We start from the raw sequence: 18,882 nt of genomic DNA, 5'->3' as shown, positions 1-18,882 counted from the left end.
AAGAAGTACAATTATTTTAAGACCTCCTCTCTAGGAGTTTCATCAAATAACCAGAAAAGATTAACTACCAGAGAAGAGACTGAAAGTCATCTCCAGCCCAGACAGACTTTTTGTCTTTTTTTTTTTCTGAAGGCTACTCCAAAAGATTACCTGGGACACTTTATCTGCATAATAAGACAATCTTTATTCAGGGTGAAGTTTCACCCTTTGTCTTGCCACAGTCTCCCCCAGGGCCCAGAGGAACTTTTGTCCTAGGCCATTGTTTTTTAAGCTTATTTATTTCCCCTAAAAATTATTTACTACCCCTCTAAAATTTCCTAAATCCTTGACCCCCCCCCCCATTTTCCCCATTTTCTCCATTTTTGTCTGTCCTGTGAAGAGTTATATAAGCCTCAACCATCTGGCCCTTCTTTGAGTCTCATTTACAGGACTCCTGTGTTTAAATGCACATTAATAAGTTTGTAAGTCCTTTTCTCCTATTAATCTGTCTATTGTCAGTCATTTCAGCAAACTTTCAGAGAGGGGAGAAGGGAAGCTTTCTCTCTGCCCCTACATTACATACAGCTCTGAAATCAGGATGCAACTTATAATTGATCATATATCTTAGCTTAATGGACAGTAATTTTTTCTTTGCTTTCTTAATGATACATGAAATAATGTGGTATCTTATCCACAGTGTCTTGACAACAGCGAAAAGTAGTATATACATATAAATATAGTGTGTGTATTTATACACATACCGAGATCTACCTATCCATCTATCTAATTTGTTCCTTCTGCTTTCGGTTCAGCGCCATAATTCCTTTGTAATAGAGTTGAATAAGATTTTTCTTAAGTAAAAGCCTCGTAAGGATAGAAAGAGAATAAATACTACAAATGGAGAATTATTCAAGTATGTAAGAAAATAACATGATTGAAGTCATATACTTGGGCAAGGGTGGGCAGGGCCACAGGATCAAATTCTAAACAACTTTGAAATAAGTTGTTCCATGAGGCAACTAGAAATAGTTATTTAGAGTCTTTCTCTATAGGATGTTATGGGCTTCCATGAAGATCTAAAATGCTTTCTGAGTAACTAAAGCTCCATGCAGCAGGGGGAAATAAGTTATGCTATAACATGTATGGGAATAGCAAACAACCCAAAATCTATTTAAAAGATGCCACCTCTTCTTCTTTTCTTCCTCTTCCTATTCTGTCTCCATTTCTTCCTTCTCCTCTTTGCATTGCTTCTTCCTCTCTCTTTTTCCTCCATGTACCTGTTTATTATAAAGGATATTACAAAGGATACAGATGAAGAGATACATAGCGAGAGGTATGGAGAATGGGGCGGAGATTCCCCCCGCCCCCAAACTCCATGTGTTCTGCTATCTGGAAGCTCCTTCTTTCTTCCTTTTAACTTTCCCCTCCTCTTCTTTTCCCTCCATCTTTTCTTTCTCCATTTCCTCCTCTGTGTTTTCCTACTCTCTCCCTCCTCACCAGCGCTCTTTGTCCTATCTCCTTACTTTTTTCTTCTCGCCTTATTTCACCTACTAAAAGAATATTCATTTGATCTGTGTAACCATAAAACTGATAACTGATATTTCGGAGAAAAAAAAAAACCCTAAGGAGACACAAGAAGCTCTTTTACCCAAATCATTTATGATTTTTGGTTGGAGGAAGTTCTATGGAGAAAGCATACTAGTAGATGATTAGTATGGTGGTTCAATATGTCTTTTCCATCTTCATCGTGTAGGAAAGTGTAGGACTCAGACCACAATAATGCCGTAGCTAGTGTTAATTCAGAAAAAATTAAAAACCTGTTCCACTCTCACTCCCCCCCCCCAACAAAAATAAACTCAGAGCACTGTGCAGTGGGATTCTGGTCTTCTAGGAAATGAGGTTGGGATTTGCAGGTAGAGATTACTGAGTTCTGTAGTACTACATCAATATCCAAGTTTCAATTTGAGGGTGGGTGTCAGCTTCGAAAATCTGAGTGCTTGCATGGGCTGCGAGTTTCTACAGCCTTTCCTGCAGCTGTTAGAAGTGCCCTGCTTTGCCCTTCCCTCGCACCTCCTCCCAGTAATTCTATTACTCAGGGGAAGGAGACCTGGGAAAGTGAAATGACTCATTATTCTATTAGGCAATAGGACACTTGGGTTTTGATTCTGGCTGCTCAGACTGCCATAGTCCTGACTTCCATGGCAACCCCAAGGCACAGGAAATCTGAGATTTAAAGTTGTGAATTCAGTATTGACATGAAAAATGCCACTTGTGTTGTGCTGAAACAGGCATGCTGATTATGTAACAGCTTCCAACACATTCCCTGCTGGTGGTGGGTTTTGATTGACATTTTATGGGCCTTATTACTCTTGAAAACAATACTAAAAATGCCATGACAAGCTCAAGATGGAAATATGAACACATGATCCTTTCCCTGCTGAACTAGAAAATAGCTTTTCGAAATTCTTCTTCTTGGAAGAAGGTGGAAAAAAAAAGATATTCATGTAGAGTCACAATGATTAATCTTTTATTCCCTGGGAGGAGAGAGGGATCCCCAATTCTTAAAGCCATTTGGCATGGTCTGGTCCCCAGAACTTTTCTTTGGGCTTCTTCCAACTCACAAACAAATGCTGACTTTTAAAGTAGAGAATGAAATACATAAAGTATCAATGATTTGGTAAATACTATGTTTACAGCAGTGATTTAGTTTTGGGGGGTAATTACTTGGTACTTTAACAGTATAGAGATGGAAATGCAACAGAAATTCAGATCCCATGAGTGAAACTAAGGCGATGTTTTCTTCCATATACAACAGATTCTCAAAGTAGAATGGAGCTTCAAAAATGTCAATGAAATATAAATGGTATGTTGAATTTGTTTTAGTTGTTGACTTGCCTAAAGTACATAAGGATAGCGAACACTCCGAATTCTAATTTTAACTTCTTCAATTTCCTCCTGACTTTATATACATAAAATATATAAATTAGACTTCATGCATGCCAGCATCCCTGGATTCTGAATGGTAACTATCTGCTTTGTTATATAATTAATAGTAATAATAGCAACAATAATGGAAATTAATAGCTAGATTTATTGAGTTCATTTTTTTTTTAACTCATGAACCTAAACAGTCTGGCTTCCTTAACCAGAATGCTGTAATTTGATGTTATTTTTTAAAATTATACTCAACTCAAAATGAGAAGTCAGCAGGTTTGGTGTCACTTTTCTCCTAAGTTGAATGTCCTCCCTACTCTGAAGAGGTGAAGCAGGTATGGGGAGAGGAGGTGCAGAATGAAAAACTATCTTTGTGAAGCATTTTGAAATAAAGGTGTTGTGAAAATCATCTTTTGTTTTGTTAAGTATTGAGGGATATGGAGTTAGAGATCATAGTACAGTTGAGGCCGAAAGATCATTTTTCTGGAAGCACATGTTCAGGGTTGGCAAAGCTTAAGTTGTTTTTGATAAACCTCTTTTCATGTAGAAATTACTGTAAATGGTTAGCAGATGTTTGCTTTTAAGGAGGCTACTTTTGATTGGTCAGCAAGATAAGAGTGCTGTGGTGATTGTTGAGAAGCAGCTGGTGTCAATTTAAGAGAATGATGGTCTAGCCTCTTCTGTCTTGACTAGTCTGAAAGCAGCAATATCAATATTGGAACTTATATATTCAGTATTCATTACAATATCCTGAAACTAGTTGTTTATGGAGCTATATTAGCAACTTAACAACACAATGCAAAAGGACATTTTTTACAGTTATACTCCTTTGCTCTGTCTTAAAATGATACTATTAGAGCCATATTCTAATTGTTTTCAGCTTTGGGATAGCTACTTTAATATGATATATTCTAGGAACTTGATTATAGAGGTGATAAACTTTATCTAATATAAAACAGTACATACTTTGAATTTAAAAGTCTCATTTTGCTTCAACAACATAAAGTACCTGGAAACATGACTATTTCTGTCCTATTTAGACAAGTTGAAATAACCAATCTAGAGAGCAAAGTGTGGTGAGGTTGAAAAATATGACCTTTATTTAGATGGAGTATATTTACATGAATAGTCAAGGGAGATGAAAATATATTATTTTTTTCATCCCCCATTATTAAGAACTTAAACTAACTCAAGTATTTATCATTCATGGGATAAAAGAGGATACAAAATCCTAAAGAGATCTCTCTTTTGGGTAACTGTGGTTTTAAACTTCATAAGTAATAAAGCTGCTATTGATGGGATTATTTTAGATGCTACCTTTTGACAATGGATTATACTCTTCCTTGTCTTTTAATTTTAATTGAGTTATGTGCACTAGTCTTAAGTGTATATATACTTCTGTAACCACCCCCAATTAAGATATAGAACAGGTCCAACATCTCAGAATGCTCCTTCATCACCCTTCTTATTTCACCCCCTCCTTCCATACTAAGTAACCATCATTCTGAGCTCTGTCATCATCCATTAGTTTTGCCTGTTCTTGAACTTCATATAAATAGATCCTTACTATAGGTGCTCTTTTGCACTGAACTCATTTGCTCAACAAAATATTTTAACTCATCCATGTTTTTACATACATAAGCAATCCAAAAAATAGTGTATTCTATTGTATATATATGCCAACATTTATTCGTTATTTTGTTGATGGGCATTTAGTTTTTCCTATTTATAATTTAGCTATTATGAGTAAATCTGCTTAGAACATTCTTGAACCTGTCTTCTGATGAATGATTGCGGTGACTTTTCTCTTCGGTAGGCATATGGGAGTTGAATTGCTGGGTCATAAAATTTCTCAGAAATTTTAGCATTCTGGTGGGTGTGTACTGATATATCATTGTTATTTTAACTTGCATTTCCCTGAAAAGGATGATGCTGAATACTTATTCTTATCAGCCATTTGGATCTTCTTTTCATAAATGCTTCTTTTTTGTTTTGTTCACGCTAAAATCAGAATGGATTTTTTCTTTTCTTTTTTTTCTTTTTTGACAAACCATACAATGCCATTTATTCCAAAATGTTTATTTTTTTATTTCAAAATATTAAGGATATACAAATGTTTTTGTTATGTGGAGCACTTTTGTAATGCTTGTGTCAGGGGTATAAGTGTGCCTATCACCTGAATAATGTTGATTGTACCCATTAAGTAGGTGTTTACCCCTTCGCCCCACTACCTGATTTCCGGTGACTTTTACTTCGCTCTGTGCACGTTTGCCCATTGGTTAGTTCCAATTTATTAGTACACATGGTGTTTGTTTTTCCATTCTTGAGATACTTCACTTAGGATAATGGTCTCCAATTTCTTTCAAATTGCTGCAAAAGGCATTAATTCATCTTTTTTATGGCTGAGTAGTACTCCATGGTATACTTATACCACACTTTCTTAATCCACTCATAAATTGATGGACACTTAAGTTGATTCCATATCTTGGCAATTGTGAATTTTGCTGCAATCAACATTTGAGGGCAGGTGTCTTTTTGATAAAATGACATCTTTTCCTTTGGGTAAATACACAGTAGTGGGATTGCTGGATTGAATTGTAGGTCTACTTTTAGTTCTTTGAGAAATCTCCATACTGTTTTCCATAGAGTTTGCACTAATTTGCAGTCCCACCAAGAATGCATTCCTTTCTCTCTGCATACATGTCACCATCTATATTGTTTTTGGACATTTTAATAGAAGCCATTCTAACAGAAGTGAGGTGATATTGAGGTTTTTCTTCTAGATGATTTTTGGTAGTTCTTTTTATACTTTATCCGTGAGTCCATTGTCAGATGTGGTCTGTGAATATGATGTCAGTCTCTGTCCTGCTACTTCATTCTCTTAATGCTAACTTTTGGTGACCAGAAATTCTTTATAAATTGGACTTAAATTTTCTTTTTTAATGATTAATGATTGTTGCGTTTGGTTTAAGAAACCTTTGCTATTCCATTTCTTGTTTTCTTATTTATCTAATTCTCTTCTATGCTGGTGCTTTTGAGTTCTGTGAGAGAAGTCTTTGCCTATTTGACTTCATGTCTTCTTAAGCAAAATATTTTGAACAAAGCTCAGGGTCCCCATTATTAATAGTAATTAATACTGACCAATAGATGTCATACAACCTACCTTAAGGATTGGAATGATAGGTATGAAAATTCTTGACAGGTGGAAGCTGTTGTACTTTTTGTTTATAATGTTCTACTGTGATACGTCCTAGTCTTTTAAAAGTATAGGACTGTGCCTTTTATGCTCAGTGGCCTTTGGCAACTCTAAGTTTTAAGTTATGATAGCTAAGTCCTGGGTTGGGCAGGTAAGGTGTTTGCCATACCTGATTGCAATTATCAGGTTTCTTTTCATATAAAATCTTTAAATTTATATCTTAGGCTAAAGAATGTATTAGGTGATAATACTACTTATTTCTGAATAACCCTTAAAGTTTATCTTCCAGTGCATTTCTTTTCTCTTTTTAACACATTAACCTAGTGAAGTAAAATAGAAATAAAGTAGATGATACTCACTTTATATGTGTGGACATTCATTCTGCTAATATGGCAGAATATAATAAAGTTCTCAGCCCTATTGTGGTCCTTTCTCAATTTGTCACTCAATTAGTTGGATTGATACATGCGTTAGACCAAGAGTTCTCAATCCTCATTGTTTGTTAGCATCACCTGGGGAGATTATTTAAAAAAAAAAAAAAAAAAGGATGTTTGGCTACCAACCCAGGGGAGTCTCTAAATTACTTGGACTAGGCATCAGTGTGTTATAAAACCCCCCCAAAAGATTCTGATGTGCAACCTGGACTATGATTCTCCTAAGCATTGGCTCAGAGTACTGCTACTCACACTTTAGAGTGCATTAGAATCACCTGATGGGCTTGTTAAAGAACAGATGGCTGGCCTTCATCCTCAGAGTTTCCGATTCAGTAAGTCTGGATGAACCCAAGAATTTGCAGTACTTAAAACTCAGTGGAAATCAAGCAGGGGGAAGATGAGGGAGGGAGGAATCGGTGAAAACCTACCTAATGGGTACAGTGAACACCATCTGAGTGATGAGTACGCTTATAACCCTGACTCAAGCATAACAAAATTGATATGTGTAACCAAAAACATTTGTACTCCCATGATATTTTGAAATGAAAAAAAAAAAAAATTCTCAAATGATGGTGATGCCCTTGGGTGGGGACCATGACTTGAGAATCTCTGGATCTCATCACCGTTCCCACTACGTAGCTAAGCTGCTGGTCATTCTCATTCTTTGTCATCTCAGACCTGCTACTTCTAGCCCTCACGTTCAAATTCTGTTTTGTTTTTTTCCACTGCATGTAACTGACATGTATTTATTTTCTCACTTCGTCAGAGAGAGCCTTAGGATTGACTATGTATTACTTGACCTCTTTTCAAAAGAACTAAATATCTCCTTCAATATGAACTGTGAAATGACTTTTGCTAGTAGGTATCTGATCTCAAAGAGTGAAAGTATGTCAAAAGAGAAGAATTTGAGAATGAAACCTAGAAGCAAATAGAGATCACCTTAGAACTACTCATTCAGCCTGAAACATCAGATTACAAAACTATAGCACATATCACCAGTTTAAAAAAAAATACATATATATATATATATATATATATATATATATATATATATCACTCTACAAAAAAGACACCTGCACTCGAATGTTTATAGCAGCACAATTCATAATTGCAAGGCTGTGGAAACAGCCCAAGTGCCCATCAATCCAAGAATGGATTAATAAAATGTGGTATATGCATACCATGGAGTACTATTCAGCTCTAAGAAACAACGGTGATATAGCACATCTTATATTTTCCTGGTTAGAGCTGGAACCCATACAACTAAGTGAAGTATCCCAAGAATGGAAAAACAAGCACCACATATACTCACCAGCAAACTGGTATTAACTGAGCAGCACCTAAGTGGACACATAGGTACTACAGTAATAGGGTATTGAGCAGGGGGGAGGGGGGCGGGTATATACATACATAATGAGTGAGATGTGCACCATCTGGGGGATGGTCATGCTGGAAACTCAGACTTGTGGGGGGAGGGGGAGAAAGGGCATTTATTGAAACCTTAAAATCTGTACCCCCATAATATGCCGAAATAAAAAAAAATAAAAAATAAAATGAGAGTAAAATATGTGTATATATATATATATTTACTTATTTATTTATTTTAAAATCTGTGCAGGAATAGAAAAGAATCTGGATCCAAACATCATGGTATTGGTAGTGGTAATATCCAGGTGTTTGGAGTAATCAATGATTATGTGGCCTTTTTATTATCTATGAGATATAATTATTTTTATAGAAAACTTTTAAATAAAAATAATTTAAAAGCTTAATATAAAAAATTCATTTAGCAGAGATTTGATGAAATTACCTTTACCTATAACCATGCCAAGCATAACACGGGTCTCAGAAAGAAAATAAGACATTTTGCAAACACAGGAGCTTACAGCCCTATTGATCAGACAGGAACCCTGTTTATATATTCATGAAGTTTAACAAAATACTGATTCTCCTTGTAGTAGTAAGAAAATATGTAAAGGCATTAATGATCATTTTCTGTGGGGGACAATATCTTAGGATATTAGTGTCTTTGATTTTTTTTTTTTTTCTTCTAAAGAAAACTTGAAAGGATTTGGCCTGGTAAAAGCTGCTTTTAACTTGAATTTACACCTTTTATTTTTGAAGAGTTTTATTCATTTATAGTAGATTCAGGTGGATAAGGATCAGTTTATTGCAATTTGGGTGATGGGCCCTCCAAGAATGAAAGGATACTTTATTCACTGGAAGCCCAGAAATGTGCTCATTGGTTGACATGAAATCCCTGTCCTATTCCCCTTTCATCATCATCATCATCATCAACAATGTCATTATCATTGTCAAAATATATAGTACATATCATTATTAGACTCTGAAGTCAATGAATAAGGCAAAATTCATGTCAAGTCAAAATTAACATTGGGATCCATTAAAAGACTCTGTATTGAAGACCTACATTTCTCAGTCAGCTCAGCAGAGCCAGTTTTTCCCTCCAGTGTAAAGGAATGGCTGTTTCTTAACTTGAGCACCAAATAAAATGGTTGGTTTGCATTCATTGACATGTTATTTGAAAAACCAGTGTCTTTAAACACTCTAGATCACTTTTACTATGATAGTCACACTAGGAAAGGTACATGGGATGAAATAGTTGTCCTTCAGTATCCCTGGGGATTGATTCAGGATGCTCAAGTCCCTTTTATGAAATGTTGTAGTATTTGCATATAACCAATGTACGTCCTCTTGTATATTTTAAATCATCTCTAGATTATTTACACTACCTAATACAATGTAAATGCTATGTAAATAGTTGTTATGCTGTATTGTTTGGGGAATAATGACAAGAAAAAGATCTATACATGTTCAGTACAAATACAATCATCTATTTTTTTTCTGAATATTTCCCATTAGCAATTGATTGAATCCATGAATGTGAAAACCATAATATGGAGGGCCTATTGCACTACTGAAACAGTTAATCCAGACCTCCCAGCCCATTCAAATAGAATAGCAGACTCCAATTGACACAAATAGGTAAATGGGCAACAAAATCCCTGAATTACTTATTATTCTCTTTCTATCATTCTTTCTCCCTCTTTTCTAACCATCTACTGCTATCTAATAAATGACTTCAGAATCTAGGAGCTTAAAATAATGTATCATTCATTATATCTCACAGACCTGTGGGTTGACTGGGCCCAGTGGGGCAGTTTTCACTTGGGGTCTCTCATAGGATTGGAGTTAGAAGGCTGCCGGGGCTAGTCGTTTGAAGGCTCAACTCGGCTCAACACACGAGATGGTATTTTCAATCATATCTGGGATGGCTGGAAAAGCTCTCTCCACGCAGTCTCTTCACATGACTAGCTTGGGCTTCTTCACAGAATATGATAATAGGACTTTTTATGTGACATCTGGTTTTGCCTAGAGTGGACATTCCAAGGCGCAGAAAGCAGAAACTGCCAAACCAGTGAAGGGCTGTGGGTAGAACTGCCACATGTTCCTTCTACTGAATGTGATAGCTGAAAGCAGTCACAGGGCCCACCCAAAGTGAAGAGGGTGGAGAAAGAGACTTCCTCTCTTGATCAGGGAGGGGCAAGGTCACATTGCAGAAAAACATGTGGCCGGGAAATACTGCTGCAGCCATCTTTGGATAAAACTATCGCCATACTCTCCCTTCCTCTTTCCCACTCCCTTTCTCCCGACTCTTCCTTTATCTCACCTCCCTGAGTATGAGGTTGAACTCGTGTTAGGTAAATGCATGTGTGATTTACCACCACTGCCACACTTTATAGTATATTTAGTGCTTTACATATATTTTACATAATCTTTATTTATGTAGTATTGAAGCCTAACGTCCAAGTAGAATTCTTTTGTTTAATGGTTCAATGTATCCTATAAAAAGTCTGAGGTGAATCAGTAATTACAGTTTCAAAATAATCAAGAATATGCTGTTGAAATTTTCTCTGAGGTTCTACCTCAGTTCCCGGGTATATAGCAGAACAGTTTGGACTCATTTAGGAGCAGTGCTTACAATTCCCATCTTACTCTCTGTTCACAGGAAGAGAATTCTAGTGGCCTAGATGCTTCACCAGTTTGAGTGGATTCACCTTGACACAGCTGATTAGGGAAGACATTACTACTTGCTACCATTCAGGTGTGCTTTACTAAGTGGTGTGGCATCTAAAACTTCAACAGCCAGAAACTTGCTGTTGTCCTTTTATTCACTGAGACAAGTTGATATGGAAGTGACTGGAATAATTAAGCAACACTTTCTACACTATTTGCAGTTAGCAAAGCAGTTTTAGATACATTTCTTTGCTATTTGTCCTCTCATCCTAGTGAACTGTTATTTTTATCCTCATACAGTTGAAGAAATGAGACTCAGAAATGTATCCAAAATCATACAGTTAATTAAGGGCATGTGATTTGGTCAACCCTATGAAGTTCCATTATGCCACATTGACACACAAAACAAATATCCTCAGGATTAGCTAGAGTGCTTAAGAGGTCAGTATTTACTTTTTATGGAGTGGCAGAGGAAGGGCTTTGCTTTACTGTCTTTCTGTTTAGACAGTGATCACTTGATTATGGAAATTCTGCTGGAAGAGAAATCAGAAAAAGGTTTCAGAGAGAGATTGTTTTGGGACAGTATGAACTAAGAGCCAATGGATTATTTGATACCACTGTTTATTTTCTTGACATTTAAAATGCTCTTGTAGCTTTTTCTGCAAAAGGATATGTTCTTCTTCCTTATTTAAAAAATAAATAAAAATATATAACTTTGAAAGGCCATGAGATCAACAAAGGAATTCTGAAAATTATGAAAATTTGCTATTCTCACCTACCATAAAGGAAGGGCAGAAAAGTCATTGTTCCATTTATAATAAATACTGATTGTGGTGCCTCTGTATGGAATTATAGTATCAGGTACTCTGGGAGTAACATATATGAAAAGTGGAGTTCTGCAGAACTGCAAGGAACTTGAATTTAGTAGAGGTAAAAGTGGGGACTTTCATGGGGTTGGAAGAAATTGGACTTGGAAAAAATTTGGAAATTGCTCTATTATTATAGGCAATATGAAGTGATAGATTGAACTAGAGCAATAGCCAATGGGAAAGGGTCAAGAACAAATTGAAATAAGAAATATGTGGAAGTAGACTCCATGGCACTTGCCAGTTGATTAGATATAGTGGTTATGAGAGCAGGGGATTGTCTTAGTCCATTTTCTGTTCTTTAGACTACCTGAAACAGGGTAATTTTTAAAGAAAAACAGTTAGGGAGGCTGGAAAGTTCAAGGTTGAGAGACCTCATCTGGTGAGGGCCTTCTTGTTAGTTGGGACTCTGTAGAGTCCCAAGGTGGCACAGGGCATCACATGATGAGGGGGCTCTTTCTTCCTCTCTTTATAAACTGCCTATTCATCCATTAACCCATTAATTCATTAATCCATGACTAGATGAATCCATTCATGAGATCAGAGCCCTCACGACCCAATCATCTGTCAAAGGCCCAAGCTCTCAATACTGACACATTGGGGATTAAATTTCAACATGATTTATGGAAGGGACAGATATTCAAACCATAGCAGTGTGGTAAAACCTTGGATCTGTACCACCAGAAAGTTTGTAGTTCTGTCATTACATAGGGAAATGACAATGCATAGCGAAATATATCATAGCAGAAAACACATGACCTACTCAGAAGTAGATACTTTAAGAAGAGTTTATTTATAAAGGAGTCATTTTAAAAGGTTTGAATGTGGGGAGCCACAAGGGACAGTGCAGTATCTGGGCCTTAGTGGCTGATTTATACCACTGCTAACCCTGAGGGGACAAGGGAAAGAAACAATTACTGGATCCAGAAGAAGAGTCATAGACACCCACATTTCAGGAAGTGACCACTAGTTGAGGAAAATGGACAGCCTAAGGCAAGCTTTTAGGAAAGCAGCAAAGGGAATACATATCTTGGCTTTGCTCTCCTCCCTTCCTATAATTTCTGTTGCCAAAGCCACCTGCAAAGTCCACTGACAATTGAGCCCTGTTGATGTAGTCTATATAATCACCATCCTGGAGCACTGAGTAGGGTGGGCAAACAGATGGAGATGTGTGGATGCCTTGCACATTGTATGAACTCTGAAATTGAGCCTGGGTTGGGTCTAAAACGCTGTTTGCACAAAGGCACACATACAGTGACAGCTAAGCTAGACCCTTCAAGAATAGATTACTTTAGAGCAAAGTTTCTTCATCTTTGCATTATTGACATTTTGGATTAGATAGTTCTTTGTTATCAGTGGTTTTCCAGTGTATTGTAGGATGTTTATTTAGCAGCATCCCTGGCCTATGACAGTGAAAAATGTCTGCAGACATTGCAAATGTCCCCAAGGATGGGGATGGGGTGTGGCGAGGGGCAAGGCAAAATCACTCTTAGTTGAGAACCATTGATTTAGAGCCAGGAAAAGGACAGTGATCCAGAGAAAAGGAGGCCAAGAGCAGGCAGTCTGAGAGAAGGAATGAACACTTAGGGAGTGTCATATCCTGACAGATTGTGGTGAGTGTGAGTGTGGCCAAAAGTGTAAATCCATAGAAGATTCTTTACGGGAACTGGGTCTATCTAGTGGAGAGGCAGAAAGGAGGCGATCATATTGCAACAGGCTGGGATGGACAGGTGGTAAATCGAGGCAGCCACTGTGTACCCAATTTGGCAGCCCACAAGGCTTCTCTGAGCATTTCAAATAATTCATTGTCATGCAGTTGTTTTTCTCATTTTTTTTTTTTTTTGTATAGTTGTTTCCTGTTGCCGCTGTCACGAGTTACCACAAACTTGGTGGTTTAAAACAACGCAAATTTACTTTCTTACAGTTCTGGAGAGTTAGAAGTTCTGAAATTAGTTTCACTGGATAAAGGCAAAATGTTGGCCGTGCTGGTTTCTTCTAAAGTCTCTGAGGGGAAAATCTGTTTCTTTGCCTTTTTTGGCTTCTAGTGGCTGCCTGTATTTCTTGGCATGTGGCCCCTTCTTCCATCTTCAGCGTACATCATTCTAGTCTCTGATCCCATCCATGAGTTTGCCTTGCTCTCTCCTCCGACTGTGACTTCCTTCCTGGGTCCCTTGTACAAGGACCTGTGATTACATTGGGTCCACCTGGATAATCCAGGATCATCTCCCCGTCTGAAGGTCTTTAGCTTAGTCACATCTGCAATGTCCCTTTCACCATATAAGGTAACATTCACGGAGTCTAGGGATTAGGATGTGGACATATTTGAGGGCTACCACATTTGGATTCTATATAATATTCTAGACAGATGGAAAGATGGTTCAGCCCAGAGTTTCAGGACATGACCTTTCTTGCTTGGGATCAAATCATATCACTGCCACTTCCCAGCCTACGGCCTCCAGTCAGTTACTTAACCTTTCTGTGTTTCCATTCCCTCTTCTGCAAAATAGGGATAGTAGCATTTGCATGCATTGTTTGGGGGATTACGTAAATGCATATGCAGCCTGTCAAATACAATGCCTGGCTGTTACTGAGTAGTCAATGAGTACAATCAATTATTATTTCTTTCAATTATTTTATACAGACACATTTTCTTCAAAGTATTTTAATTAGAATAGTGCTGCCCATCTGTTTAGTTCATTAGATGGGCAGATATTTATACAAGGGACCCAGGAAATCATAAAGGAGAGCGCAATGTGATGACAAGGATGGGACCAGAGACTGGAAAGCAAGGGTTACATGCTCCAAAGATGCCATTTCTTGGCTGATATTATAAGAAAATGCAAAAACAGGGTTTCCGTCAATATAGTATCCCTGGATGATCATAGATGATTACCTTCAAGTTAGCCTGAGGTCAGAATTGGCATTAGTTTCAGTCCAGGAAAAAGTCTGCTATGTTTTTCTCTTAAGAAAAAATTATAATAATAACAGCTTTCCTGACCTGGAGCAAAGCAAACAATAAAACTTTGGGCAAGTCTTTGCCAGATTTGGCATATCCAGTAAACTCTTTTTAATATCTCAATTGGGGGGGGGGGATCACTATAGCACCCAACTTGACTTTTTCATTTTATGCTCTTTTCCTTTGGCCTCTGGTACTTTATGATCTTTTTAGGTTTATGTTATTAGGTAATATTGAGTACAAGAGTTCTGAAATTAAAAAAAAAATGAAACAAAAACCCATACACATATACAATTAGTGTTCGCATTGACCTAAAGGCCATCCCAGGCAAACTGGACATGACTTGGGCAAGTCACATATCCTCTGTGCCTCAGTTTCCTCAGCTGAAAATCGGTCAGGTTGATACCCATATTACAGGGCGTTGTGAGACTCCAAAGAGGTAATGGATTAAAAAGTGCATGTCTGTTCCTAGCACACTGTAAGCAACAAGGTGTAAGAATGATGATGATAATGGTGGTAGTGAGAATCGTAGCAGGAATGAAAGGAAGGAAGAGGAGAAATCATCAGAAGAGCAAAACTGGCAAGCCTAATTTGGGAAGAAAAGACAAAAACATGAGACAGTTGTTAATCTTATGGTTTGGAATATAGTTAATGGCTATGTATTCTGTTGAATTTCCTTTCTAACAGTACAAATGTAGTGATATTTTAGGAAGCAAACACCATTCAAAAATGCTTTATTTTATTTGGAGCAAACTTTCAAAGCTCCTTCCTGCCTATGTTCAATTTAAGCCTCAGATTCTTCCTTAATACATGCTTGGAGGTAACCATGATAGGGAGCTGAAATTCTATGTTGTGATTAAGTCAATAAAAGCAGTTGAGCTGTAACTAGAACCCAGTGAACTGGACTTTTATTCTTTATGCTGCCATCATTTTAGAGAAGAACATAAAATTAACTATTTAAATGAGAAGCTAATTTACCTGCCTGTGTGTAGTTGACTTTGTTGAGATTTTTCCGTATCCCACAGAAATGAAAGTGAGAAAAGAACATTTATGTCTATCCATTCAATACTAAATTATTCTGTATTAAAATGCAAGTATTGTGAAATTTCTATTGAAGTGGGTTCAAGTATCCCTATCATAGGAGTAGGCCCCCCATTTTCTTTTTTTTAAGTTGGCTAATTCAGTGAGATATTTACAGTGTTATCAGAAACCATTAAGGAGTCACAAGCCATTAGGTCTACAGGTAATGGCCAGTGTAATTAAACCTTTTAACCTTGCTGCTCTTCCAATTTGCCATTATCAGTCATTGGGCTCAGTACATGCCTTTTTATCATTAGCCACCAACTAGCTGTGTGACCTTAGAAAGGTCATTTAAATTCTCAACTTTAATTTTTCTCCCCCACGAAAGAAGGAAGGAAACGATAATCTGATGATCTGTAGGGTCCACGTCACTTCCAGAACTCAAACCCATGGTTGGGTGACAGTTTAACCATCTGGTTAACATTTTAGAGTAAATGAAAGAGAGAGAAAAGGTTCAAACACTTCCAACTATTTCATTTCTCTCTACAATTGCATAAAAACTGCCCAAGTTGCCCCTGGTTTGCAAAAGGATGGCATCTTCATTTGTATTTTAATGAACATAGGATTAGAAGAAAATTAGTAAAATTTTTATTTCTATCTATTCTTCAGGGATTGATACTGAATATGCATTTGGTCAAATGTTGGAGTCCAATGAGTGTCCATTGTGTGTTGAAATATAAGTTAGTATAAAACATCCAACAGAAAAGTCATTACATTTTTACCATTCATTGACAGAAAGAGAAGAAATGTTCTCTCAAAATGAACAATAATGTTTTGTTAACTGATTTTAAAAGAGCATAGTATAATTGCTTATTCAGAGAAATCTACCTCTTAATACTTTGAGCTTCCTGGAAAAAGAAAATTTTTTGATAAGTTATATGAATTGTGCTTCAACATAAATGTCAATGTTTGATCAGAAGTGTTGTTCACAAATGCCAATCTGGGAGGTCAACTAGTTCGACGAGTCATTTTGCTTAATGAGGAAATTTAAATACTTGCTTCTCTCCTTTGTTCTTACATTGGAAATCTTTCAAAGAGAAGCTACTTAGTCTTACAGAATACTATGAACTTTGGAACTAGACAAAATGGATTGCAGTTTTACCTTTGTCACTAAATTAACTGTGTGGCATAGATACTGATATCTTCTCAAATCCTCCCCACTTTACTTCTCAATCTATAAAATAGGAGTGATAATACCTTCTTTGCAGAACTATGGAATTGATAAGACAGATAACTCATCTAATGTGTTTGTTATTCCCTGCCACTTGGTAATAATAAGAATAGCTACCATTTATTGAGTTTTTACATATTCCAGGCACCCTTCTAAGCACTCTGCATGTATTACCTTTTGTAATCTTCTCAACAACACTGCTGTGGTTTGAATATTTGTCCCCTTCAAAACTCCCATTGAAATTTAATTCCCAATGTGTCAATATTGAGAGGTGGGGCCTTTAAGAGGTGATTGGGTCATGAAGGCTCTTCCCTCATGAATGGATTAATACATTCATATATTAATATATTAATGGGTTAATGGATTAATTGGTTATCATGGAACTGAGAGTGGTGACTTTGTAAGAAAAGGAAAAGAGACCTGAGCTAGCATGTTTGCATGCTCAGCTCCTTGTCATGTGATGCCTTGCACTACCTTGGGACTCTACAGAGTCCCCACCAATAAGAAGGATCTCACCAAATATGATCGCTCAAACTTCTCAACCTCCATAACTGTAAGGGATAAATTCCTTTTCTTTACAAATTACCCAGTTTCAGGTATTTTGTTATAACCAACAGAAAATGTACTAAGACAAACTCTGTAGTTGGATGCAATCATTACTCTCATTTTATAAATGAAGACTCTGAAGCAGAGAAAGCTAATATTAATATACTTGGGCAAGGTCAAGTAACTACCAAATCAGTAGAACCAGCATTCAAACTCTTGTGGCCTTTTACTCTAGTGACTATATTTGTGATGTGTTCTTTTGCTCTAGTGACTATTTGTGATACTATATTACTCTTTACCTCAGCAGATATTCAACAAATGGTCGCCATTTCTACTGACCACGATAATGGACATAAAGTACCAAGTTTAGGGCCTAGCTAGGAATCCAGGTGTTTTCCTGGTTCTCTCACTTACCTGAGGCAATCAAGCCTTCAACAAATCATGCTTATTCTTCCTCCGAATCCCTATGCTTTCATTTAATTTGCTTTATTCTTGTTACCAAATGTTCAGTACTTGTCCCCAAAACAAAATGAAAAATGAGGACAAGTGGTTTGAGGAAAAGGAAGGAAAAGTTTATTGTTTTGTCAGAAAATGAGTAGAATGACAGACTCTCCTTTTAAAGAACTATTGTCTGCCCTTTAAGCAGAAATACAGGGTTTTTCAAGGGAGTTTTCCACTCCAGGCTATTGCTATTTAACTATAGCATTTCTGGTGAAGATGATCTGTGACCTCTGTCCAGATAATTCTGTTGAGCCATCTCCTGCAGTTTAAGATACTAGAAAAAAAATGACAAAGAACACTCCTTTGCCCCTCAGTAATCACTGGCCTTGGGCAGGAATGCACGTTTTAATTCCTCAAAAAGGGGGAGGAGCTCATAAAACATTTTGCCGTTTTTCACCACCTTAATTCTGTTACATCTCCACTTCCTGAACCCCAATCTAAGCCACTATTCTCTTTCTTCCAGGGTAGGACAGAAACCTTCTGGTATGTCCCTCTTCAATCCCTTAGGCTCTCCTCCCCTCTCCTCTAAAGTGTAGCCAGAAGGATCCTTTACAAACAGAAGTGTGTGCATGTGTCCCACTTAACTTGAGAATTTGAAGGAGCTTCCCCATTGTCCATAGCTCTTAGGAAAAACACAAGGATCCCCACCATTCTCTGCAAGGTCCTGCACTGGGGTGACTTAGCTAATGTCTCCAGCCAAGTCAGATGGCCCTTCCTTCACTTCCTTGGTGATATTAAACACAATCTTGGAAACATTAAAATTCCCTTCCCAGCTTTAGCAAATGCTATTCCTACCACCTCGAATGCTCTTCCTCTTTTCCCTCAGCCTGAGTAATTTTTAATTTTTCCTTCATTTCAGCAGAAACCTCACTCTATTGGAGAAGCCTTACTGTAATTCCAGTCATATGTATATGTATATATGCGTGCATATATGTGTGTGTGCGCGCGCGCGCGGATTCAGACACATGCATTTTAAACAAATAAAGGTCTTTCAATAAAGGATAGTGGTGCTGATAGTCTGAATGGTAGTCTGGTAGTAGTAATGAAGCCCTTGTTTGGGGAGATGTGACTTTGGGAATGCAGAGTTCATGTAAGTCATTGACATAGACCAGTACCTCTGACTTGTGCAAGCTAATCTGGCTGCCAAGGCGCAGTTCACAGCCCAGGCCTCGGGTCAGGGG

The 18,882-nt window shown here is 37.3% G+C and overlaps 1 protein-coding gene across 1 annotated transcript in view; it reads left to right on the top strand.

Annotated features, from left to right (window-relative positions):
* MACROD2 (mono-ADP ribosylhydrolase 2) overlaps positions 1 to 18,882 on the top strand; it is a 1,812,973-nt gene that overhangs the window by 846,917 nt on the left and 947,174 nt on the right.

This window comes from Microcebus murinus, chromosome 16, assembly GCF_040939455.1.
Source record: "Microcebus murinus isolate Inina chromosome 16, M.murinus_Inina_mat1.0, whole genome shotgun sequence".
NCBI classification, from domain to species: domain Eukaryota; kingdom Metazoa; phylum Chordata; class Mammalia; order Primates; family Cheirogaleidae; genus Microcebus; species Microcebus murinus.
Note: the sequence above shows the minus strand (reverse complement) of the source record. Positions and strands in the feature narration are given on the sequence as shown.